Raw genomic sequence first — 24,037 nt, forward strand, 5'->3', positions numbered from 1 at the left:
TCATCAATATTGTTCCTACGTTCAGTTCTGTGTGGTTCAAATGCTTTCAAAAGCACAACACTCCAGTGGCCTCTTGAAAGCACTGCTGTTTTGATATGTAGATGCACCTCCAAAAATGTGAACAATTTATCTCACGGATCATTAAGATTCCAATGGATCTATGGGATCGGTCACACGAACATAACAAGTCCATGCATTTTAAAGAGAGCATATTAAAGGAGAGTTGTATTACCTACTCTGGACCAAAATATTTTATATTAATCTTTACTTTGGCTATAGAACTATCATATATTTGGTATTTTCACAAGGCTACAAAAGATTTGATTTAAAGAATCACCAAATATATGAACTCAATATATTTCAGGGTTTAAGTACATTTTTTTTCAGCCTACTATATTCACACAATGCATTTTGAAGGTCATTCAATGATGGTTCACATGCCTCCAATTACAAAAGGCATAGAAACAGAAATACAATTCAAATTGAGTTCAGGAAGGGACACGGGTCAATAGGGACTCTGTTTCAGCAAACCAGGACATTTGTTGCCTCTTCTCTAAGCATGTCTGTGCCGAGGCTAAGAGGAATGGGAGAAGAAATAAAAACAATTAGTCAGCAACTATAAACTCTTTCCCAATTCCTAATTCAGGAATTTCTTGCAAAGAAAGAAAATGAAATGTTGACAGAAAGTGAAAGAAGGAAACGAACAATAGATTAGAAAGGCTTTATCATACTTCCCATGAGTGTGAATAGTTCTGAATTACAGCCAAATGCAAAAGATCTTTTAGGGTACTGTAGAGCCAGAATGATTTCACCCCCCACTTATGACAAATTATGGAAAGGAAAGAATCTAGGAATGGTTGAAAAAACATGGAATGAAGGGGTATGCAGGTAACAACTTAGGCCTTGAATGCAAAAGAGGAAGATCAACTTTTATCTACTGTGATTGTGAAACAAAAATCTCAAACCCTTGAATGGATGTTGAGTAGAGAAAATTCAAGTTAGAAAAAATTAAGTAAGATTACAGCATGAGAAGAGAGGGCAACCAAAGGAGATTTTCAAAATCATCCTGCCTAAGGATCAACGTGGGTGTTTGTTAAAATGTCAATACTCATTCATAGAAATTCTTATTTCTGTTTATATTCTTTTTAAATTGTACTTTATTTTATTGTAAAGATGCTATACACAGGGGTTACAGTTACATAAGTAAGGTAATGAGTACATTTCACGTACAAAATTGTAAACACCTCCTTCATTTTTCTCCCGTTATCCCCCCTACTCTACTCTACCTCCTGAAGTTGTAAAGTTCATTTTCAACATAGTGTCTCTATTTATATTATTAAAGCAATAGAAGAGGCAGAAAGCTAAGATGTCCCAAGACAGAAGAGAGAGTTTTTGTTGTTTCTTTTAAATTCTGAACCAGTAGGTATAGGTTGTAGGTCAAGAATATTCACTTAGGAAAGAACAGTGCTGGAGGAATATCAATACCAAATTTCAAACTCTACCACAAAGCCATAGTAATCAAAACAGCTTGGTACTGGCACAAGAACAGACCTCAGGACCAATCGAACAGAATTGAAAACCCAGAAATGAACACACAGACCTATAGCCATCTAATCTTGGATAAGGGAGCTAAAAAAAAAAATAGAATGGAGAAAGAACAGTCTCTTCAGTAAATGGTGTTGGCAAAACTGTTTAATCACTTGTAGAAAACTAAAGCTAGATCCTTATATATCACCCTGCAACAGAATCAACTCCAAAAGGCTCAAAGACCTCGGAGTCAAAACAGACACTCTGAAAACATTACAGGACAGAATAGGAGAAACCCTAGGTCTCCTTGGCACAGGCTGAAATTTTCTTAATAGAGACCCAGAAACACAACAAATCAAAGAAAGGTTGGACAAATGGGATTGCATGAAACTGCAGAGCTTCTGCATGGCAAAGGACATAGCTAGCAAGATCAATAGAAAGCCCATGTATTGGGAGAAGATCTTCACCAGCCATATAATGGACAAGGGTCTCATATCTAAAATATACCTGGAACTCAAAAAATTAAATCCCCCAACAACAAATCCTCAAAGAAACAACTGCCCAATAAATAAGTGGGCTAAAAGCTTCTCTGAAACTCTTTAGAGAACTCTGAAGAGGAAAGAAGGATAGCCAATAGACACATGAAGAAATGCTCAACCTCCCTAACCATAAAAGAAATGCAAATCAAAACAACATTGAGATACCACCTCACCCCAGTTAGAATGGCTATAAGCAAGAACTCTAATAACAACAGATGCTGGAGGGGATGTGGACAGAAGGGAACCCTACTGCATTGTTGGTGGGAGTGTAAACTTGTTCAACCACTTTCGAAAGTAGTATGGAGGTTCCTCAAAAGACTCCACATAGAGCTCCCCTATTACCCAGCAATCTCACTTTTGGGCTTTTACCCAAATGATCACAAACAAGACCATACTAAAGCTACCAGCACAACTATGTTTATTGCAGCATTATTTACCATAGCTAAGATATGAAACCAACCCAGATGCACCTCAGTAGATGAATGAACCAAGAAAATGTGGTATATATACACAATGGAATTCTATGCCTCCATCAGAAAGAATGGCATTGCCCCATTTGTTAGGAAATGGAAAGATTTGGAGAAAAAAAAATATATTAAGTGAAGTAAGCCAGGCCCAAAGAAACATAGGTCCATGGTTTCCCTTATTTGCAATAGCTAGTATATGTCTGAGACAAGCAGAAATGGTCAGATAAGTTGATGTTAGGCAAAATGAACCCCAAGATAAGGATTCAAATGGTTTTTCTTTCTTGCTATTCTTTCTAACCTATTTATAAGGTATTTCTTTGTTGCTTTGTATGTCACTCCCCCATGGTATAATTCACTGTATTTGATGTTGGTATAATTTGTGTAGGGGAAGGGAAAAAACAAATTGTCTAAATAGGGATACAGGTGGCCCAATGAGATGTACAAGACATTATGTCGAAAAACGAACTGTCCAACTTTGGCGCGGCAAGCAGTGCAATGGGAGGGGGGCGGATGGAAGCTATGGGAAGGGGAAACAAAGGAGGAGGATACAATGCTTGGTAAGAAATGTACTCATTACCTTGCCCATGTAATTGTAACCCCTCTGTACGGTATTTTCATAATAAACAACAAAAAAAGAATCTTCACTTAGTAAGTATCCTTGTTCATTCTGATGGAACTGATCTTTTCAGTATACTTCAAAAAACAGTCCTAAGCAAGAAGAGTAGTGTGAGGAATGTGTCTCATGGTAGTCACATGAAAGATGCAAACATGTACTTAACTCTTTAATTGTTCAGTGCTACAGACATGAACTTTTTCCCACTTCCTCTTATGCTTTTCTCATTTTCCTGATATGGTATTTGAAGATTCTATGCATTCTAAACAAAAGTACTGACTTATTGAGAGTAATTATAATAGCAAATGCTGATATACTGTTGTACTTTATACACACTAAATATTCAGTCCCTAAACCCTCTGTGATACCTCTGGGTATCACAAACATAGCTGTGGAAACTAAAGCACAGACAAAGTAGTTGCAATGCTCTCACTCAGTTAACTAAGTGGCTAAGTAGGATTTGAACCCCAGAGTCCACCACCAGACTCTCTGTCCAGAAATCCCACTATACTGCTTCTGATACTCACTCTTACAAATACACCAACCTTTATATTGACAAATGCGGTAGACTGCTTATGCTACATGTTTTCAAACATCCGAATACTCTAAACATGCAAAATAACCAAAAATTACCATAAAATTCCTAACTATGCATCTCCTAGAAGTATGCACCTTATTATTCTGACAAATATTCCATGTTTGTACTGTTCACTACTTTCAATATTTAACAGCATCTTTTAATGTCAGGACCAATGTGCTCAAATGCTGCATTCTTACAATTTCCCAGGCAATTAGAGCTCCAAAATCTTGTGGTGAAGTCAGTAAATTCATTTTAAATTGGACCACATCAATGAGTTTCAAGATTATGCAAAATGAACAAAACAAGCATGATTGGAAATGTTTCAAGTTGTGTGACATCATTGATAATTGCATCGCCTTCGCTTTCATCTTCTCACACTGTAAGAAAGGTTGTTGTGGTGATATTGGCATTGAATAGAAATTAAAAGATGAAACAAAAGCTTTGAAAATGATGCTTCCATTAGAAGAAGATAGGCATAATTACAGAATAGCTGCATACTTCTGTTTTCAGAGTAACTAAGAATACTCTGCTCTATCATTCTAAAAATCTTGTGCATGAAATTCCTTTATTTTGTTTTATGCAACTCAGAATGCCAGGCATTAGTCATTAATCCACCTATTAATCATTTAGTTAACTTTTTCTATTATTAGATTTACATACTCTATTAGACCTTTATTTTAAATTCTTCTATAAAATGAGTTCGGAACAACATATGTTTAAAGATCATAATAGATGTAATTTGTTCTGTCACAATTGTACAGACTAATTTTAGCTTTGCTGACAGCTTTCTTCCTTTCTGGGATGGCAAGATACTACAATATTCAAATCTTCTCATTACCAACTACCCATGGCCTTCTCACACCTCCCACTCCTGCTCAGTATGATTCAGAGGAAATTAAAACTATGCCCACTTGCAGATCTCTCGTCTCTTAATAGATTTCTTTTCATGTGAATGTGAGATTTAGGTTACTTTCTTGCTTCTTGTTTCCTATGAAATTTTAATTGTCTAGATAACACACAAGTACAAAGTCTTGTGTTGAATTCCAGTCATCATATTCAGACTAATCAAGTCATCTAGCAGGAAAAAATGAATTAAAATCTGGAATATAATAGAGAAAGTCTTAAAATGTAAATTAACTGCTCTCAGAAGCACAGCTTACAGCTTGCTATAAGGTTGGTATATTATGAGCCATTCTGCATTTTGCAGCACCCTATGCTAATTAATCAGGACCCAAAAATACTCAAGTTATGGCCCTTGGCTCTACATACATACAGGGATTGCTATATGACTTAGGTAAAGGAAATTAAAGCCAAGAAGAGAATTTTGAGGCCTTTGCTCCAACATTGACAAGTAGATATTCTCTACCGCCAGGTTTCAGATTGTGAAGACTGGGCCAGCTTCCCCCACAATCTTGGAAAGAAAGTCAGAATAGCTGAAGACCAAGCCAAGAGGTGGAACGGAACCATATCTCGATAACTAAGCTTTAGTTTCTGAATCCAGCTTTACTTCAAATTTTTCAGTTACTGAGGAAATGAAATACATCCTTTTGTTCTAATAAGGTTAGTTTGGAAATTCTGTTGGTTTTAACATACATATTTGCCCATCACTGTCCAATTAATAACATTATGAAACTGTGCTAAAATATATTAGTCAAAGATTTCCCTCCCATGTGCTACCCCTCAACAGTATTAGTAGTCTTCTATAAGAATAGTAAAAGGAAAACACACTGGCTATCTCTCCTTTTTTCTGTAATTACTACCACTATTTGAACCCAGATACCCTCACTCTCAAATCTTACTAATCCCTTGTAAGGAAATATAAGATATGTAGGAAATGTAGAAAAACCAAGGAGGCCTTAAGAATAGAACATGGCAAGTGTACAACTGTATACTATATAGAGTCATTTCTGGAAAAACTAAATCATACAGTGTATGATTGTCACTGAAAGAATCCCAATATTTTCATTAATTTATTCTGTCATTAATTCCTTTTTTGTCCTATTTTCCAGGTACCTTTTCTTCCTTTTTGAAAATATGTTTTCCCAACTTTATTCTTCACTTGGATTACTTAGCATGTAAACACACTAAATGTCATACTATACAGCTATAATAACTATTGTAAAGCATGTTTATCTAGCCTGGTGTCTTTATCTACCTAACTTCCTGTACCTTAGGAAATGTAATAGGTACAGTGTATTCTAAGAAAATGAGAATGATCTATTTTAGGACTCAGTAAATGTGTAAATACACAGTAGGTTAAGAAACAGAATAAAATAAGCAATGAGAGTTGGCAGCAAAATAAGAAAAGAGACATTGTAATAGCCTGGTATCCATGGCTCATGCCTGTAATCCTAACTACTCAGGGGCTGAGAAGGACTCTTATATCCAATTAACTACTCAAAAAAGCCAGAAGTGGAACTGTGGCTCCAGTGATAGACCGATATCCTGGAGGAAAAAATAAAAAGCTCAGTGATAGCACCCAAGCCCCAACACCAGCACTAAAAGGAGAAAGGAAAAAGAAGAAGACAATATAAAGAGAAGCCTAAGAATCCAATTTTTTTGTTTGGGTTTTTTTTTAAACTGTATTTTTTTTTGTCTTTTCTTTTTTGGTACTGGGGATCGAACCCAGGACGTTGCACTTGCTAGGCAAGCGCTTTGCCACTGAGCTACATCCCAGCCCAAGAATCCAATTTTTTTTTTTTGCTGTAATCAACGTAAACGAAAATGTCTTATCCATTAGAATAATATTATACCATTTGTAAAGAAAAGAAAAGACTTGGAAAAAATTACATTAAGTGAAGGAAGTAAGGCCCAGAAAGACAACGGATGCAAGTTTTCCCTTATATGTGGAAGCTTGTAAATGACAACCCAACGTAAATATGTAACTGTATACAAATGTATTAGCGTAAAGACAGTAGACCTAAAAGAGATCTCACGAAAAGGCAAATTTAACAAAATAAAACACCAGGGAGTAGATATTGAAAGAGGTGGGGTGGGATCAAGGGGGAAAGAGTAGATAAATGAAGAGAAGGGGAAAATGAAGTCAAGAATCCAATGTATATCCTACAAAATCAAGAAGAATGAGGGAAAAAGTAGGTGAGAGAGAGAGAGAGAGAGGTGAGAATGTTAAAAGGTGACATTGATCAAAATATATTGTACTCATAAACTGCTTTGTCAAATGGCAACTCCTTTGCAAAACTACTTGAAGATAATTTAAATATACAATGCATATATAGGAAAAATCCTCTCTTTTTGACTAGGAATACGACTTATTGGTGGAATGTTTGCCTACCATGTACAAAGTTCTGGGTCTGATCTCTAACAGAAAAAAGAAAAGACACTTTCCTCAATTTGACAATTCACAATTCAGAATAAGTTAACTGCACAGTATCTATGAATAATAAGAACAAGGTTGGTCTTAAAAAGACAGAACAGGAAGGGTGCCTTGACTTTCAGCCTCAACTTTTGCTGTCAGGGCTATCATAAGTATCTGCCCAAGGTGTGACCACTAGGTAATTAATACTGAAAATATGATCCTAATTAAGCAAGGTTTTCAAGTTTAGAATTACTTGAATTCTATTACATTTACTAGCAGGCATTCTAAAACTATAGAATTACTCCCATGGAACAAGAGAAGATTCATCATTCCTATCATTAATTATTCAGCCTCTAAGAATTCTTAATCTGTATTGTTTGTATTTAGCAAGTATTCATTCTTTTAAATGTCTTTTCAACCAAAGCAGAAATTTCAATTGGCAATATTCCCCCTCTGTACATCACCTTGACAATAAAATCAAATTTAAAAAATAAAAAAATAAACTTGTCATATTCCAAATAAAAGTTGTAAGGTAATGCTACAAATAGAGGCAATAGTATATTTCTGTTTTTAATCAACCCATGACAATTTCACATATCTTCGGATCATAAAGGGGTAAGTCAATACATGTATATAACTATGGTGACCAGATAAGAGTAACTGATACACAGTACTTACTACTTCGAATATTTGTCATTTGCAGGAAATAGGAACATTAAAAATCAATTGATAGTTGTTGAGTATAGTTATTTCAATGTGCTACAGAGCATGACAAATTACTCCTAACCACTCTCTCTCCTCTCTCCCTTCCCTACACCCTTTTAAGTTTCTAGTAATCACCATTCTTGCTTCTACTTTTTTGAGATCAACTTTTTAGCTTCCACATCTAAATGAGAAAATACAGTATTTGTCTTTCAGGAGAATTGTTAGAACACATATTAACTGATGCTTTTGAGCACTGTCCCTGAGCTTTTCTGCTCAAAGATAGCACTCTGCTACTTTGAGGCACAGCTTCATATCAAATTTTCTGGTGGTTAAATGGAGATAAGAGTCTCACAGACTTTCCTGTACTGTCTGGATTTGAACTGCAATCCTCAGATCTCAGCCACCTGAGTAGATTTACTGACTCTGTAAGTAATCAACTTTTTCCCATTGAAAAATAATACTATAAAGTAATTCTTTTGAAATAATCACTAAAACTAGGCAATTCTTAGCATTACTGCTTTTCTTTTTTTTCAAGATCATATAGCACTATTTCCAGCAGATTTAGGGTACAAAATGTCTCTGTATTATAGACTTAAACTACTTCTTTTGTATTCTATAACATGAGCCAAACTTTCACTTCTGTTTTTTACTCCTTAATTGAAGATGAGTTTTCACATTTTCTTAATCTATTAATTCATGTAGGTTGTCTATTTCAATAAGCTTGCCATTAGAAACATTTTTTAAATATAAAGAAGATGGACTCTTATTCAGATTATAGAAAGCATTATTCTTTTTACTTTATTTATATTCAATATTTCATTAATATATGTTATTTTATTCATCTTTAAATCACATAGCTACATGGCACAAGATTTTTTAAAGATAAAAAATGAAAATTAACTTTCTTTTACCTTACCTCACACCATGGGCAGATTCTCCTACCCATAGTCAACAACTGTTGTCAATTTCATTTGTGTGAGGAGTACAGGAGGTTGAGGGTTATGTATTATCTTTAAGCACTTGTACAAAGGAGTTTCAATTCAAAATGTCAATGTCAATTCGCTAGTACAATGCATCTTGACCAACATCACCCTTATATTATCTATCCTTCCCTTTCTCCCCAGTTCTATCCATCCTCTTAATTTTCATTTGTTTCCTTCAAACGATAGTCAAGGATCTTACTGGGTGTATGGGAAAAATCCTAGGGACAGACATTGTGTTTTTTTCTCATATACACTAGAGGAATCCCTTTACTAGAATTGACCAACAGAGGGAAATAGGTTTACATGTAAATATTCATGTTGAAGATATATTTATTGTCTCAGCTATATGGCATTGTTATAGATTCATCAGTAAATGATGGCTTACATGGACATTCACTTTGCTGATCAGTCCATTTCTCCTAGGAAGGGGAGATAAATACTTTCTTAGACCACATATTGTCACATCTCCATATATCAATGAAAAGTATTTCTTCTCTACACAGTGGGTACAGCAATCCACCTGTGATGCTGTCTTTGAAGTATGCTGTGAATCCCTCTGATTCTTTCCTGCACACTTAACTTATTCCCTTGTCTTGATGGAGAGCAACTTCCAGTACCTTTCTGAGAAAGAGTATAATGGAGATAAGTTTTAGTTCTTGTTAGAAATTATGACATTATCTTTCACTTAACTAAAGCTTTCATTAGGTAGAGAGTTTTAGGTGAAAATAGTTTCTTTCTGATATTTGAAAGCCTTGGTTCATTATTTTCAAGCTGTCGGTATTGCTGCTGGGAAATCCAAAGTCATTCTGATTCTGAGCTGCTATAAGTGACCTGGTTTTTGTGGGGGTTTTGTTTATTTGTCTGTTTGTTGCTTACTTATGCTGTATCCCCTGCATTTGGAAAATTCTTTGTGTCCACATTCTGAAATTTTACAAAGATGAATGTAACCTGGAATAGCATTTGTCTATTTTGCTAAGCAGTCTTCTTCAACTAGAATTCATATCCTTGAGATAATCTTCTTGCAATATTTCATAATGATACATATCCCTGCTCTTTTTTCTCTTCAGGAACTCCTATTATTGTCACTGATAACCTGAGACTGGCTGTCTCATTTTAAATTCTTTCATTTTTATTCTGCATTCTGTAATTTTAACTCATCATTAAATTTCAATTGCCCTAATAGTTCATGCTTCCATATCTTAATGTCTGGGAATTTAATACTTTGTTGTTAATTTTTATTATTTTTACATATATGTTACTTTATTTTCAAATTTCATTTTTATCTCTGAGTAATTGTACAAAGGAGTTGCCATTCAACAAAATAGTATATGAGTGCAATAAATTAATCTTTCAGAAAGTGCTCACTTTCTTTTTTTTCAAGGTTTTTCTTTCTAGTGTCTCTTACTTCTGATTTGCTTTGTTATTTGTTTATTCTGAAATCTATGCTCTGTATTGGATTTCTTCAGCTATTTAGTAAGTCTTGTTCATCTATGTATGTTTAAAAGTGGGAAACTAAAATGATGGATTCTCTCAACATATGTATCTTCATATCTGTATATGATTTAATTAAGAGACCAAACTGATGAATAGATATTTTGAATATGTGTGGGAGAATGTAGCTTTTCAATTTTGGGGAGATTATCAAAAACTCCTGAATTTAGTACCTATGGAAAACACTTAACTTCTCAGATTGCTCAGATTCTCCAAAAAATCTAACAAGAATTTTGAGACCCAATAAGAAACTGGAATTTCAAAATCCAGTCATCATCTGATCACTCAATCTTTGTTTTCTTTAAGGAGCTCTTCCTTCCGACATTTCTCCCATGTCTCCCATAATCAATCACATGATTATGCTTTACTTTTTCTGAATTGGAGGGAACCAAGTGGGAGTTACTCATAGAGAACAAAGCAGATGATAAATCTAAGCATCTCTTGGAGCAATTTTCTCCCCCTCTAGTCACCTACCCACCACCAAAGTTATAGAAGCAATTATGTTACTAACCATTTTTCATGCCCTTCATGCTTTTTCTATGCAAGTCTGGCTATTTAGGGAGCCTACAAACTTAGAGAAAGCTTTTGTGTAGACTAAGTCAATTACTACCCATCCATCTGCCTTCTGGATCTAAAACCACACAGCGATTATTTCTTGTCTCTCCTCTATCATTTGGAGGTTTTTGTTGTTTGTTTTTCTGTTTTGTTTTTTAATCAGTCATGTGGCTTAACCTCGGGGCCTGGACTCTGTCCCTGAGCTTTTACTTAAGGCTAGTGCTTTTACCACTTTGATTCACAGCTCCACTTCGGTTTTTGAGGGTTAATTGGAGATAAGTATTTCATGGGGACTTTTCTCCTGGGCTGGCTTCCAACTAGGATCCTCAGATCTCAGTTTCCTGAGTAGCTAGGATTACAGGCATGAGCCACTGGCTCCCAACTCCAGCTGGGGTTTATGTTTTAAAACTTTTATTCTATAAAGTTTAAGATGGTTTATATAAATGTAGCATTAAACATATACATCCAAAATCATATTTTCCCAATTTTCCTACTTATTAAAGATGATTTCCTGCTTGTCATGGTTCCACAGAACATTTTGGAGTTTCCTGTTAAGTGCTTCTTACAGTTAATTTGTTCCCATGTATATAATTTATCTGGTTTTATTTCTACATTTATGTATTTTTAAAAAGACTTTTGAAATAATCTTTAACGATTTCTACTGACACTAAAAATAAAATGCAAATGCCTTGCCAAGAACAAAACCCAGCATAAAGATGTGTCTTGTACCTCTCTCCTCCCACACACTAAACCATAATGGTCTTCCAGATCCTTGAATGACTCAAGCCTCCACCCAAGTTTCTGCCACAGCTGAGTGCTTTCTTGGCCTGTGACTTTCCTTTCTCTCCCGGTTTGTATGACCTTTTTCATCTTTTATATTTTTAGTGAAATGTCACCTTCTCAAAATGGCCTTCTCTGTGTAAAGAAGCATATCCCATCTTAGCTACTATTTGCATTTATTGTGTTTCTTCTTAGAATAAAAACACTTTCTGGACAATGCCCTTTGCCATCCTTGTTGCAGTACTTAGCACAAATTCGGAAATAGAATAAGCCCAAGTTTTATGAAAAAAATGCATGAATAAATAAATCAACCCACCTTCTTCAAGCAATGTGGAAAAGAAAGCAAAACTGTCTGCATCCTTCCTTCCCAATTTTGTTTTCTGACAACCAAAAGAGACAGGTAATTGATCTACTCTGTAGTTGAACTCCAATAACATAAACACAGACATTACACTTACAGATATTATCAGAAAAATATCAAAAAGTTTGACATAAAGAAAAAACCTTTTGTATCAGTTAGCTTCAAATCATATAGGGAACAGACCTAGCCAAGATTGAGCAAGATGTGCTTTCTTTCATCAACAATTGTTTACAATTAATAAAAGAGGGAAAGTGACATGTAAACTCAAAAACTTTTGCCCAGTAAACTAACAAGTCACTTTTGCCCAATTAAATGGGTGATCAGTAACTTTTGCCCAATTAAATGGATGATCAGTAAATTATAGGAATATTTTCTCCTGGTAGGACATTAATCAGTCTTGTATATAACCCAGAAAGCTGAATATTACCTTTTAAACTTATTTACTTGTTTCTCAAGTGCTCTCTGAACCAGTATTAACACCTATTGTTTCTCTTAAAAGTAATAAGTTGAATAAAATTTTGACATGCCTTCATTTTATATTTGAATGATAGTTATATTTATAAACTTCTGATTATACTTCAAGACACTAATTTTTTCTAAAGAAACATGATATCAGAAAATAACATTAGCCAGGTGCTAGTCATTCACACCTGTAATCCTACCTACTCAGGAAGCTGAGATCTATAGACTACAGTTCAAAGCTGAAAAGAGTCTATGAGACTCTTACATCAAGTTAACTATCAAAAAGCTAGATAATGAGTTGTGGCTCAAGTGGTGGAGCACTAGCGTAGAGCAAAGAAGCCAAGTTAGAGTATGAGGCTCTGAGTTCAAGTTCCAGGACCGGCGCGTGCATCCATACATGTATGCATGTGCACACACACACACACACACACACACACACACACACACGTCACCTTAGTCTATATATAGATCCTTGGTTCTAAAACAGCCATTTAAATGAGCAACAGTCTAGAAAGTAACATTGCACTTAATGTAAACAGGATAAGAAAATACTTGATTTAACACATAAAGTCTTTTAACTTCTGATTTTAATCTTCTTTCCAAAATATTTAAGCTTGACATTTTCCGTGAAACCATACAGTCCCATTTGCATGAGTCACCAAGAAACAGATGAGAAAAGCATCCTGCTCATATATGGAATATATATATATATATATATATATATATATCCACCAAGAAAATAGAATCTGTATAGAAGCTTTTATTGTAGAAGCTCTAGAAGATTATGGATTTCAGCTGTGCTTTCTCTATCCCACTTTTGGAATGCACAAGATGAAATTCTCACTACTCTAAATCTTCTGAGGCAAACTGAGAACCATTAAGTCAGTCAAGATTGTCCATAGGGCTGATATATGTGAGTGCCTGACATCATCTCTGCCAAGATAAGACATGCTTGCCTTTTTCTTCCTTGGAAAAATAAGGATCTGATTTCTCAAGCCACCATTAGATGGCACCACTTCATCTTCAAAAACAACTACTAATTTCTTGAATCATGACACAAGATTCTGAAGACAGACTTTTGCCACTTATAACTTTACTAATAAAAGTAATTTCATAATTCCATTACTTGAAGACAAATGTCACCAAGAATTTCTTGAAATTTAGATCTCATATAGCAACATCTAATTTTTTCTAGACAAATAAAACATTTTATCCCCTGAAACTTAATATCATTTTTAAAAAGAATGATTTCTTTCATAAATGTTCTGTACCTTGTTATTGAAGTTAGTATGCTTTTACTGGAGCATCAGATACTTGGGTTTCCCAAAGGAACTATTTGGCTTGAAGATAAAGAAGAGAGCAAAATAAAAAAAGTCCATGTTGTCAAGCCAGAGTTTGCAGTCTGGAGGCCAAAGACAGATGTTTTGGTCCAAGTTGTGTTTACAAGAATAACACTAAAGCATCACTTACAAAATTTCAAATTTGAACATATATTTTTAAATGGATCTCTTTGTTGTTTTCATACTTACCAGCACCAGCAAATTTAGGTCTACATTTTCCGTGCCATCAATTGGCAAGAGTTAAGTAAGAAACAGCTACTATTTAGACAGTTGTTGAGAATATTAGAGAGATATTGTCCTTTGTAGCTTCAAATGTTTCCTCATACTAGAGTCAAAGAGGAAGGTAAAATATCGCTCATACTTGTGTCCTTAAAAGGTAGAAAGGGAGATACATATGTATACCCACATGTGCATGTAAATACACACATCATGACCACCACCATCTTATGAGTTACTTCCTGCAAGAACTTGATGTAACAGAACAATGCAAAGAATCCATGGCAGGGCCTATGTAAAAATCTTATCACAGAAGCCATGAATCAACGATCTGGACTCAGCAGAACTTTTATTACCTGAGGTCACAAAAACAGGAGGCAAGCATGGAACCCAGAGTCAGCTTCAACCTCTAATTTAGTGTATAATAATACAATAATTGATACTTTATTACCACTTTTATCACTTACAACAGTATGTTAACTTTAAAAATATCATCCTTACCAATAGTTCCCAGCTAGGTAATTGGGAGGCTGAGACAAGAGGATTACTTAAATCTCATCTGGGCAACACAGCATGGCAAAACTCTATCACACAATAATCCAACAATATCTCACCAACTTTTGACAATTCTCCCATTTGAAAGTAGGAAAGTAGGGTAAATGCCTCCTCTTTTTCAATCTACATTCTATGGCCATTTGCCCAATAGAATAGAGTAGAAGTAAATGCAATGCTTGCTCACAGAATCTAGTCACCATATTGAAAGGAAGCTCAAGTCATTCAGGAGAGAGGAGAACACTAGCATGAATGCTCCCATCTTGGTAAGGGAGGGCAACATGATGAAACAGGTTCTAACAGCCCAGTACTTACTATGGAACAAAGACAAGCTGTCTCCACCATGTCCTACCCAAATTTTCAGATTCATGAACAACTAAGTGATTAGTTTGGCCACTAAATGCTAGCACTTGAAGTATATGTAAGGTGGGTTTCCTATCTAAGCACAAACGAAAGAACAAACCTCCATAGAAAAACTGCCTAATTTCATCAGTTTTAAGTAAAAATATCTTCCTCAGAATTCCAAAAGAGGAAAAAAGGAACTCATAATGAAGGTCAATATTTGGCAGGCTAATCATCAATAATTTTGATTTCCTGTGTAACAATATTAGCTAATCAAAGGTAATCCAGTGTTGAGTGCTATTCTAGCAGCTATACATATTTCAGCTCACTAAATCCCCAAAGAACTACATAAAATATGGAGGTATCTCATTATGCCTGTTTTCAGATAAGGAGCCTGAGATATAAGAGATTAAATATATTTGCTAACATTAGACCTTGCAAATGCAAAGCCAACATACAAACCCAAGGTCCAGATTTCATGTTTAACTGAACTCTAAATTTAAATTCTCACCAACAATCATACAAGTAATATAACTGTTTTCAAAAGTCCCTATTTCTATAATTCATCATATATTATAAATACATAGAGTTCACATTTTACTTTCTTTTCTTCTTTATGAAGCTCAATCTCTTATTGTTAGCAAAGCCTATTACCATTGCTAATAAATAGAAGAATCCCTAAACCACATGAGAATGTAGTAAGAGTGACCATATTCTACTCAGAAGGCTAAAATCTGAGGATAAAGTTTTGAGAGGACCTATGCAAATAGATCTGAGAGACCCTTATCTTCAATTAACCTCTAAAACATTGGGCAAGGCAAAAATCATTTCACATGGATATTCAAAGATTACTTTTACTTTTTTATAATTTTAGTAGCAAACAAAATAATTGAGTGTCTGGCTGAGAACTGAAAATATTTTTTAATTATAATGAACTTTTCAATGTTTCACAACCCAGTGGAAGGATCTAATACAGATTTATTTAAACTGATACATGTATTTGTACTATGAAGTTTAAAATAAGTACACTCATTGTAAGGTTAAGAAAAGTTTATGAAACTGGATAAATTTGAGCATTTACCATTGTTGTTTTTGAGTAATCTTGTTGACTTTCACAAATTTTATTTTCCTTAACTATGTAGTAAAAAGACTTACCAAATTACAATCAAAATGTTAATATGACATGAATTCCTGAATGATTTCATATCATTCACAAACCACAGCCATTTTACAGGGTTGGTTTTTTAAGAGCTTAAACCATCTTGACTCTATCAAAATTGAATAAATTGGTAAAATGATACTTTGCTTAAAATGATACCCACTCATGAAATCAGTTACAATTTGAATAAACATACAAATTTACCTAAAAATATGCATAATCAAACATGCCCACAAAGTAGTATCTAACAAAGTATACATTAGTGGACTGGACTTAGCTTTTACTTAAAACCCAGTTTTCAAGTAAGTTTATTTATTGAGTTGCCCTAATTACCAAAGTAACTTTTTTTTAATTTGAGAAATCTCTTTTAGAAAAAAAATATTATATAATACAGGTATTTTATTTCTCTAAGGAATTAGATTCAGTAAGTATCAGATAATATCCAACTACATTTCTGTTTTTAGTATAACCTGGACGGTTCAATCATTATCCTAGACACAGTCACACTTCCTTTTCTAGAAAGATCTAAATCTCATTGTGGAGAAGAAGCTGTGAAGTGAAAATGTTACTTTATTTTGTCTTCTCACAATTTCATGACCTTGCATTTCTTCATTGATTGGAAGAGATCTTTGCAAGAACAGTCAAAGTGATAAACTCTCAAACTATACAAGATGCTTTTGCCCCATAATTTGATCATTAATTCAGTAAAACACATAGAAGAAAAGGGTCAAATTCTTTCTAAATTCCTCCTGGACATTTTATCCACTGCTCCTATCAGGTTGGAATACATTCACTGAAGCTTTTCTCCGACCACTTTCTCTCAACTGCTTTCTCTTCTCTATGCTAGTCCAAACATCCTTCCTTCCTCCAAGGCAAATTTCCAAATACACAACATATTGTTTCATTTTTTTTACTTTGAAAATTATTCATCTTTCTTCCCAACATCCAGCACAGCAGCTCACATAGATCTAGTGAAGGAACTAATTAATGACTAAACGGATGATCACATATATTATCTTCAGAAGAGCTCATCCTCATTTTATCTTATAAGCATGGAGTCCGCTTTATACTCAGAGTCATACAAAGTACTGCTGATCATTTCTTTAAATGTACCATTTATCCCTCAGGTTACATCATATTGCCCATACTAAAGAAAAACCTTATCCCTCATTACATACCAACTGTTAGTGCCTTTATGAACTCATTTTTGCCAATTTCAGCTTTCCATATATTATCAAGCAATATTTTCAATATTTTTATCAGTGTATTGTTCATAAACTGACAAATTCCCTATCACTTAACAAGAGAGGGGAAACAAAGGGAATAAAAGCCTACGTAAAGATCATCAGTAAAAATGTCAAGGTAAGACTCTCCTAAAATTTTCTCCTCCATAAAAACTATGAGAATGATAACAAAAACAAAATGCCCTAATTAACTTATGCAGGTCTTTGGAAATTAACCAAAACCTTGCTGGATTCCTGGGAGCATTAAAAAAAAAAGTAACAGTTGTATCTTGAAAAGAAAAGTGAACTTTCCTGTATGTTAAATCTTGATCAATTGCTATACATTGCTCAGAAGCTCCACAGTTGCCTTAAAAACCAACAGGCACAATCACAGCAGAAACCCTCATCCTTATAGCTACGTAAGGGAACAAAAAGGAACTGGAAATCCCCATTAAGAGAAAACTGTGTCATCATTTGACCAATCTGAGGGTTCCTTGAAAGATGGTACTTACTGGAGTATATTTATTTGACTTAATTCAAAGTTCATTCCGTGTAAAAAAGGTTTTTCCCCAGAGGTACTTGTCAATAATATTTCAAGGCAATCCCTCAACACAGTAGCTGCCAGAGGTTGGAGATTATATCAATAACAAATTGTAAGCTAATTACAGTTGAAGGGAAATGCTGGGCCATGCAAAGTTCATAGGGGCATTGAAACACTCTGACATAATTCTCAAGTCTAGAAGTTGATGGCTGGGTAAAGAGCTGTAATCTGATCATGAAAGACCTGTGAAGAATGAAAACACTCACCTCTGGCTGGCTGTGAGTCTATGTGAAAAGAGGAAGTAAAGATTTAGGTGGAGTGGTAATATTCCTGGCTAAGCGCATGCTCCAAATGTACAGGTAGCCTCTCCACAAAAACTGGGGAACCTACTGACCCATTGGATTTAAGAAAGTTCTTTCCAATTAGTAACCTGACTACTCAGCTAACCTATGAAAACTATAGTGATTACACATAAAAAATAAGTTCTTCAGAAAAATCACCAACCAACAAACAACAGCCTAAGATCAATAACAACAAATCGAGGGAGAATGTGATTTCTCAAACAATACATGACACTATTTCAAATGACCAAAGAACATAGCAAATACATATACAGAGAGAATGAAAGTAATCAACAGAAAGTGGGGAAAATTCCAGAGGTAGGACTTACTAGACAAAGACTTATATCATCAGGTTTTTTTTTAAGTATTTTCAAAAGCCTACAAGAAATCAGGAGAAAATTATTTCTCACCAAATGGAGAATATTAATAAAAAGATAAAAATTCTTTTTAAAAATATAAAGTTGGAGTTGAGAAATAAAATAACTGCCTTAGATCACTTAGAGAAGCTCAAAAGCTTATCTGTGCAGGAAGAAGTCCAAAAATATGAGTCTGAAGATAAGTGCAATTATCTAGACTGAAAAACAAGAGATAAAAGAAGGAAGAAAAATGAGCATAACATCAAACAGACCAGTCAAATATACCAGCATTTATACATCTACAGAGTAGGAATTTCAGAAGAAGAAAAGGGGGCTCAAGGACTATTTTTAGAAATGATGACTTGAAGTCTTCCCAAATTTTGTGAGGAAAAAAAATCACTACACATTTGAAAAACTCAATAAACTGCAATTACTGTGAAAGCAAAGAGATACATGTCTAGAAACAAACTGCCAAAAACTAGAGACAGAGAATCTTGAAAGCATCAAGGGAGACCCAAAGTATTCCATAAAAGCAATAAACATATGATACATCATGAAAAACCAAGACAACTGGAAAGGTTTGATGTCTACAAAATGTTGTAAGAGGGCTGGGAAGGTGGCTCAGTGGTGGAGCGCTTGCCTTGCATGCCTGAGGCCCTGGGTTCAATTCCTCAGCACCACATAAGCAAAAAGAAAAAAGCCGGAAGTGGCGCTGTGGCTCAAGTGGTAGAATGCTAGGCTTGGACTGAAGAGCTGAGGGACAGCGCCCAAGCCCAGAGTTCAGGCCCCATGACCGGACCCAAAAAAAAAAAAAAATGTTGTAAGAAAAAGCATACCAACCAAGAATCCAGCAAAACTATCATTCAACAATGAAAAATGTGGTAGCAAACTTTTATTGACAATCTCATTGCTTAGAAGAGTCATAAAGCATCACCTCTGAGTGTGTCTGTGAAGTGTTTCCAGAGAGGATTACCCAAAGTGGGGAGACTTGCCCTGAATGTGGGCAACATCATGCCACAGGCTGGGGCCTAGATGGAATAACCAGGAATCAGGAGAATGCCCACTACTACCAGGCCTTTTCTTTCTCCTTCTTCCACATCCTGATGTGAGCTGCTCTCCTCCTCTTTTCAGTCCCTGAATGGTACATTGAACCATTTCAAACCAATAGAAAAGGTAAGTCTTTCCCCACTTAAATTATGTACCCACTTAAAGATATTAATGACCTTAATTATAGCTGTAAACAGGGCTTTCCCTTTGCAATTGCATATTGAAAATACAGAAGACAGTGCAATTATTTCATATAGTTCCCAAGATTATAATGATGACTTGCAAGGCTAGTAGCTGAAACATTTATATTATGCATTCCTTTAATTAAACATTTTTTGAAGAATAAAAAATATATTCTTGTACTTCCAAACAATTACACAAGAACAGTTATGCAAAAGTCACATTGCATTACAAGATGAGTTAATTAAATTACAGTCCTGTAACATGGAGTAAAGGCTAATATAATTCCAATTATCCTAACAAAAGGATTACCATAAATGTGCTGCTTCCTGCAGAGGAATATGAAGATATCCGTGATCTAATTACCAAAATTGTGACTAAAGAAACTAACAAAATCATATTTTGTACACAATACAAAAACCTTAACTTTGTTCACAGCATGCTTCAAAACATTTTTTATTAGAATATTAAAAATCCTTTCTCTTTTACTCATGTCCTACAACTCACAAAAAATACAGATCTTGCATAAAGGAAATCTTGCATGAAAAGGAAAATCAGTACAAATAAGAATCCCTTCTTCATTGTTAATTTTGAGTCCTTTTAGCTCAATGAATGCCAACATATACACCCTGGGCAATGCAATCAGAAATGAAGTATTATCAGTGCTACACAATGCCCTCTTGTAGTCACATTTAATTTTAAGCAATTTTATATCTTTTGATTTGTGTCACTGTTCAATTATTACTATTTATAATCATAATCATCCCCGTATTAGCTTGGCATGCCATTCTCCTGGCACTATGGTACCCTACAGTTGAAGGAAAGGAAACCCTGTTGATTGAAGACCAGCAACAATAACTACGCTGGAGAGAAGGCTACTTGGAGAGGATCACGCAGGAGCTAGCACTCAAGAGCCTCAGACTGAGAGAGCAGCAAATTAGAAACCCAAGTATTTCGTTGCATGTAACCAAATTGGCTAGTTGAAATGCTAATTGCCTTTCAGCCAAACTAAAGACAGAGAGGGGATATTGGGCTTCAGAGAGTGAACCGCATTTTTACTCCACTTCTGCACCATTGTCCAGCTGAGAATTAGTTGAAATCTATTCAGAAAGGTAGCTCTTTCTCTAACCTTTAAAATGTGGGAAATTTATTTAGCCCCTCCAAGCACCTCCAATAGGCTGATGTGCCAAGATGTGAACAGATGGTTGGATTAAAGCCACGTTAAGCCTCTAATAAGGTGAAGCATGAAAGAACTCTATGCTCAAGTATCTGTAGTAGAGAAAAGAAAATGTGGCTATGGAAAAGGGGTTTTGCATAACAAATAATTTATGAAATTAAAGCAATAAAATAGCATTCCTTACAGCAAATGTTTTCAAAGTAATATCATTCACAGCCCTATAAAGGATGCTTTCACTACTTTTATCAAAGAAAATCCTAGCCTCCCTTTATAACCTAATAATTTCGTGAGTATTATTTCAAAATTCATATGGACAATTAGTCCAACTGCCAGTGTTTCACTATTAAATGAAGGATGGTTCCTTCAAGGCTTTTGGAATCCTGAATAAAGTTTAAAATGTGCTGTGAGCCTCCTGCCCTCTTTCTGAGGTATAGCCAGACTTATGCCTGACTGCACAAGAAAAGAGCCCCATGACCACCTGCCCAGCTGCTGGGGGAGGTACTTGGTCTCATATACTTTAAAGTGGATAATGTGTCAGAGTGGAATCAAGAAACACAGCCTTTGTGCTATCACAGCCTCATATGTACCAGTTCCACCCTTCTCCTCTGCCACTCTTCTATGGGTCAGCAGAGCTGGGGTGCTGAGACTTCCTGTGTGGCCTGATATCCTGGGAACTCTCCAAATATACAGAAAATAGCCACTGTGTTCCTTCTAGTCCTGACTTTTAAATGGAGAAAAGTACACATGTAAGCAGGCATAGTGGTATACACTTGTAATCCCAGCTACTTAGGAAATATTTATCAGATGAGATTCAAGGCCACCAGGCCAAAAAATATTAGCAGACACCATCATAAGCAATAAGCCAGGCACATATCTTTGGGTCTGAGATACAAGGGAAGGAACAGTAGGAGAATCCAGGACAAAACACAAGACCAGATTACCGCCCCTCCCCACAAGCTCCAGCCAAGGCAAATAATAATAATAATAGTAATAATGATAAGGCAAAAAAGGCTTGAGGGTGTAGCTTAAGTGGTAAAATGCTTGCTTATCAAGCCCAAGCTTGTAAGTTCAAACCTCAATGAAAACAATAGTGAGCATTCAACGAGAGAAATCAAGTTTGTTGTTGTTGTTGTTGTTGTTGTTACTTCATTCTGCATAAGAACAGAGTCTGATTAATACTATGTTTATCTTCATTTCCCAGACCATTCAGTCTGGGAACAATAGAATGCTAAGAGATAAGACAGCCTTAAAATATAAATAATTCAGCTTTCATCTGATTTGGCAGAAGTTAAGGGAAGAAAGGCAAGACGCTACCTGGATGTTTCCCCAAAACATTTGGACAAGGGAGTTTCTGGGTGATTTCCCCTCATTTCTATTCTTTTCAAATTTCCTAGATGACTCTGCATTATTTTTACAGTTAAAAAAATATCATTTCCCAATTCAAATGCATGTGCACAGAAAAACAGAGAGGGGATGAGAGGGAAGAAAGAGAGGAGTTGATAAATACCAAGGAAATATTCATTCAAACTTCCACATGGCAACTAACTACAGTCTATAAGGAAAGTCATATAAGAATACAATATATTTTACAGCATCTATAAATTTCCTCGTTGCCCTCTAGATAAAGAAAAAGTGATGCTTCTCCCAGTGTTCTCATTATGCACACTTAATATCTTATGCATAAAAAGTGAGCTGTTACAGACAACTGGATAAAAAGGCTCTCTATTAAGTACATGAACCAGTTTACTAACCTGGACACTAGAGAAATACACAATATAGTCACAGCCTCCAGGAATGGCATGCTGTAATTGTTGCAACCTTGATATTCTCAGTAAAGTGGCATCAGTACAAGGGTATGGAATGGCAGTAAATCCATTAATGAACAAGTTTATCAATTAAGATTTTTTGAATTGAAGAGTTGACAAGAATGTACAGATGACTAAAGCCACAATTAGGAAAACAGGACACCTTAAATGAGTCTTAACATTTTTTAAATCTCATTTTCCCTATAAAATACAAATAGAAATAAGGTGTAGTTCTAGTTTAGCTCCAAGAGTTCTCCCCATGCTTCAGAAATTCACATTATGCTAGAGATTAAATTTTCTAATAATGAACAATTACACATCTAAGAGAAAAGTATTGTCTTTATGAGCCCTCTCATGGCACAGATCTGCCTGTCTTGGTTTTTTCACCTGGAAAACCATGATAATATTATTCAAGTCATGATTAAATAGAAGGTTAATCTATGTAAAGGACTCACCAGAACTCCTGGTTTATTGAGTACACTCAATAAATGCAGTAAACCATCACTATTCCTAGTGGGAACATAAACAAAGCATCCTTTCAAGTGAATTCTGCTGTGAATATCCTTCTCCCTCAGATCTAGCATCATCCACTGTCTTGAGCATGGGCCCCTCCAAGAATAAAATGCTGACATTCTTTAGCATTAATAAGAGCTTTTGCTTTCCCATGTTATGTCTAGTAATGATTTTTATTACTATCAAGGCATTTGTGTCCTAAACATATTGTATATTATCCTTGTCTGGCAACACATACCACTGGCAATTTAATAAATATATGCAAACGTAAAGTTGTGTTATTTGCATATATATTAGGTTGTGTTATAATAATATGAAGTTTAGTACACCATTTGTATGTCTGCTGGTATCAAGAATTTTTTTATCCAAACCTATTAAATAACGTTCAGTTATACTTTGTTTTAGTGTACATATTTTGGTTAGTTCTGAAAGGTATAATCTTGAGTGATACAAGTTTTTAGTTGAAGTAAGTCTCTTCAGTAATGTTATTTTATAAATGTGGAAACTAAGGCCTAGTAGGATTGCTGACTCTCCAAAGTTCTTGTAAGTTAACAAAACCACAGTGTATGCATAATCACATGCATTTACTTTGCTATAACATAGTTCACAGTGTATTTGGAACTTTGCTGTAACCTATATTTTTTCCTCAAATAATATAAATTTAAGAGCTTGCCACTTAGGCTATGAAATTACCAAGTAAACTGCTGTGTCTATTTCTGTCCTAGACAGAACACATCTTTTCTTTTCGTCATTTCTTTATGTCTTTGTATGGGACAAAGAGGAAGAGCATCACAACAGTAATTTAAGACAATGAAATCATTAGCAAGATATTTTTTATAAACTGCACTATATTAGTTAAGGTCTAT

Source organism: Dipodomys ordii, unplaced genomic scaffold (genome assembly GCF_000151885.1).
Source record: "Dipodomys ordii isolate 6190 unplaced genomic scaffold, Dord_2.0 Scaffold28, whole genome shotgun sequence".
NCBI classification, from domain to species: domain Eukaryota; kingdom Metazoa; phylum Chordata; class Mammalia; order Rodentia; family Heteromyidae; genus Dipodomys; species Dipodomys ordii.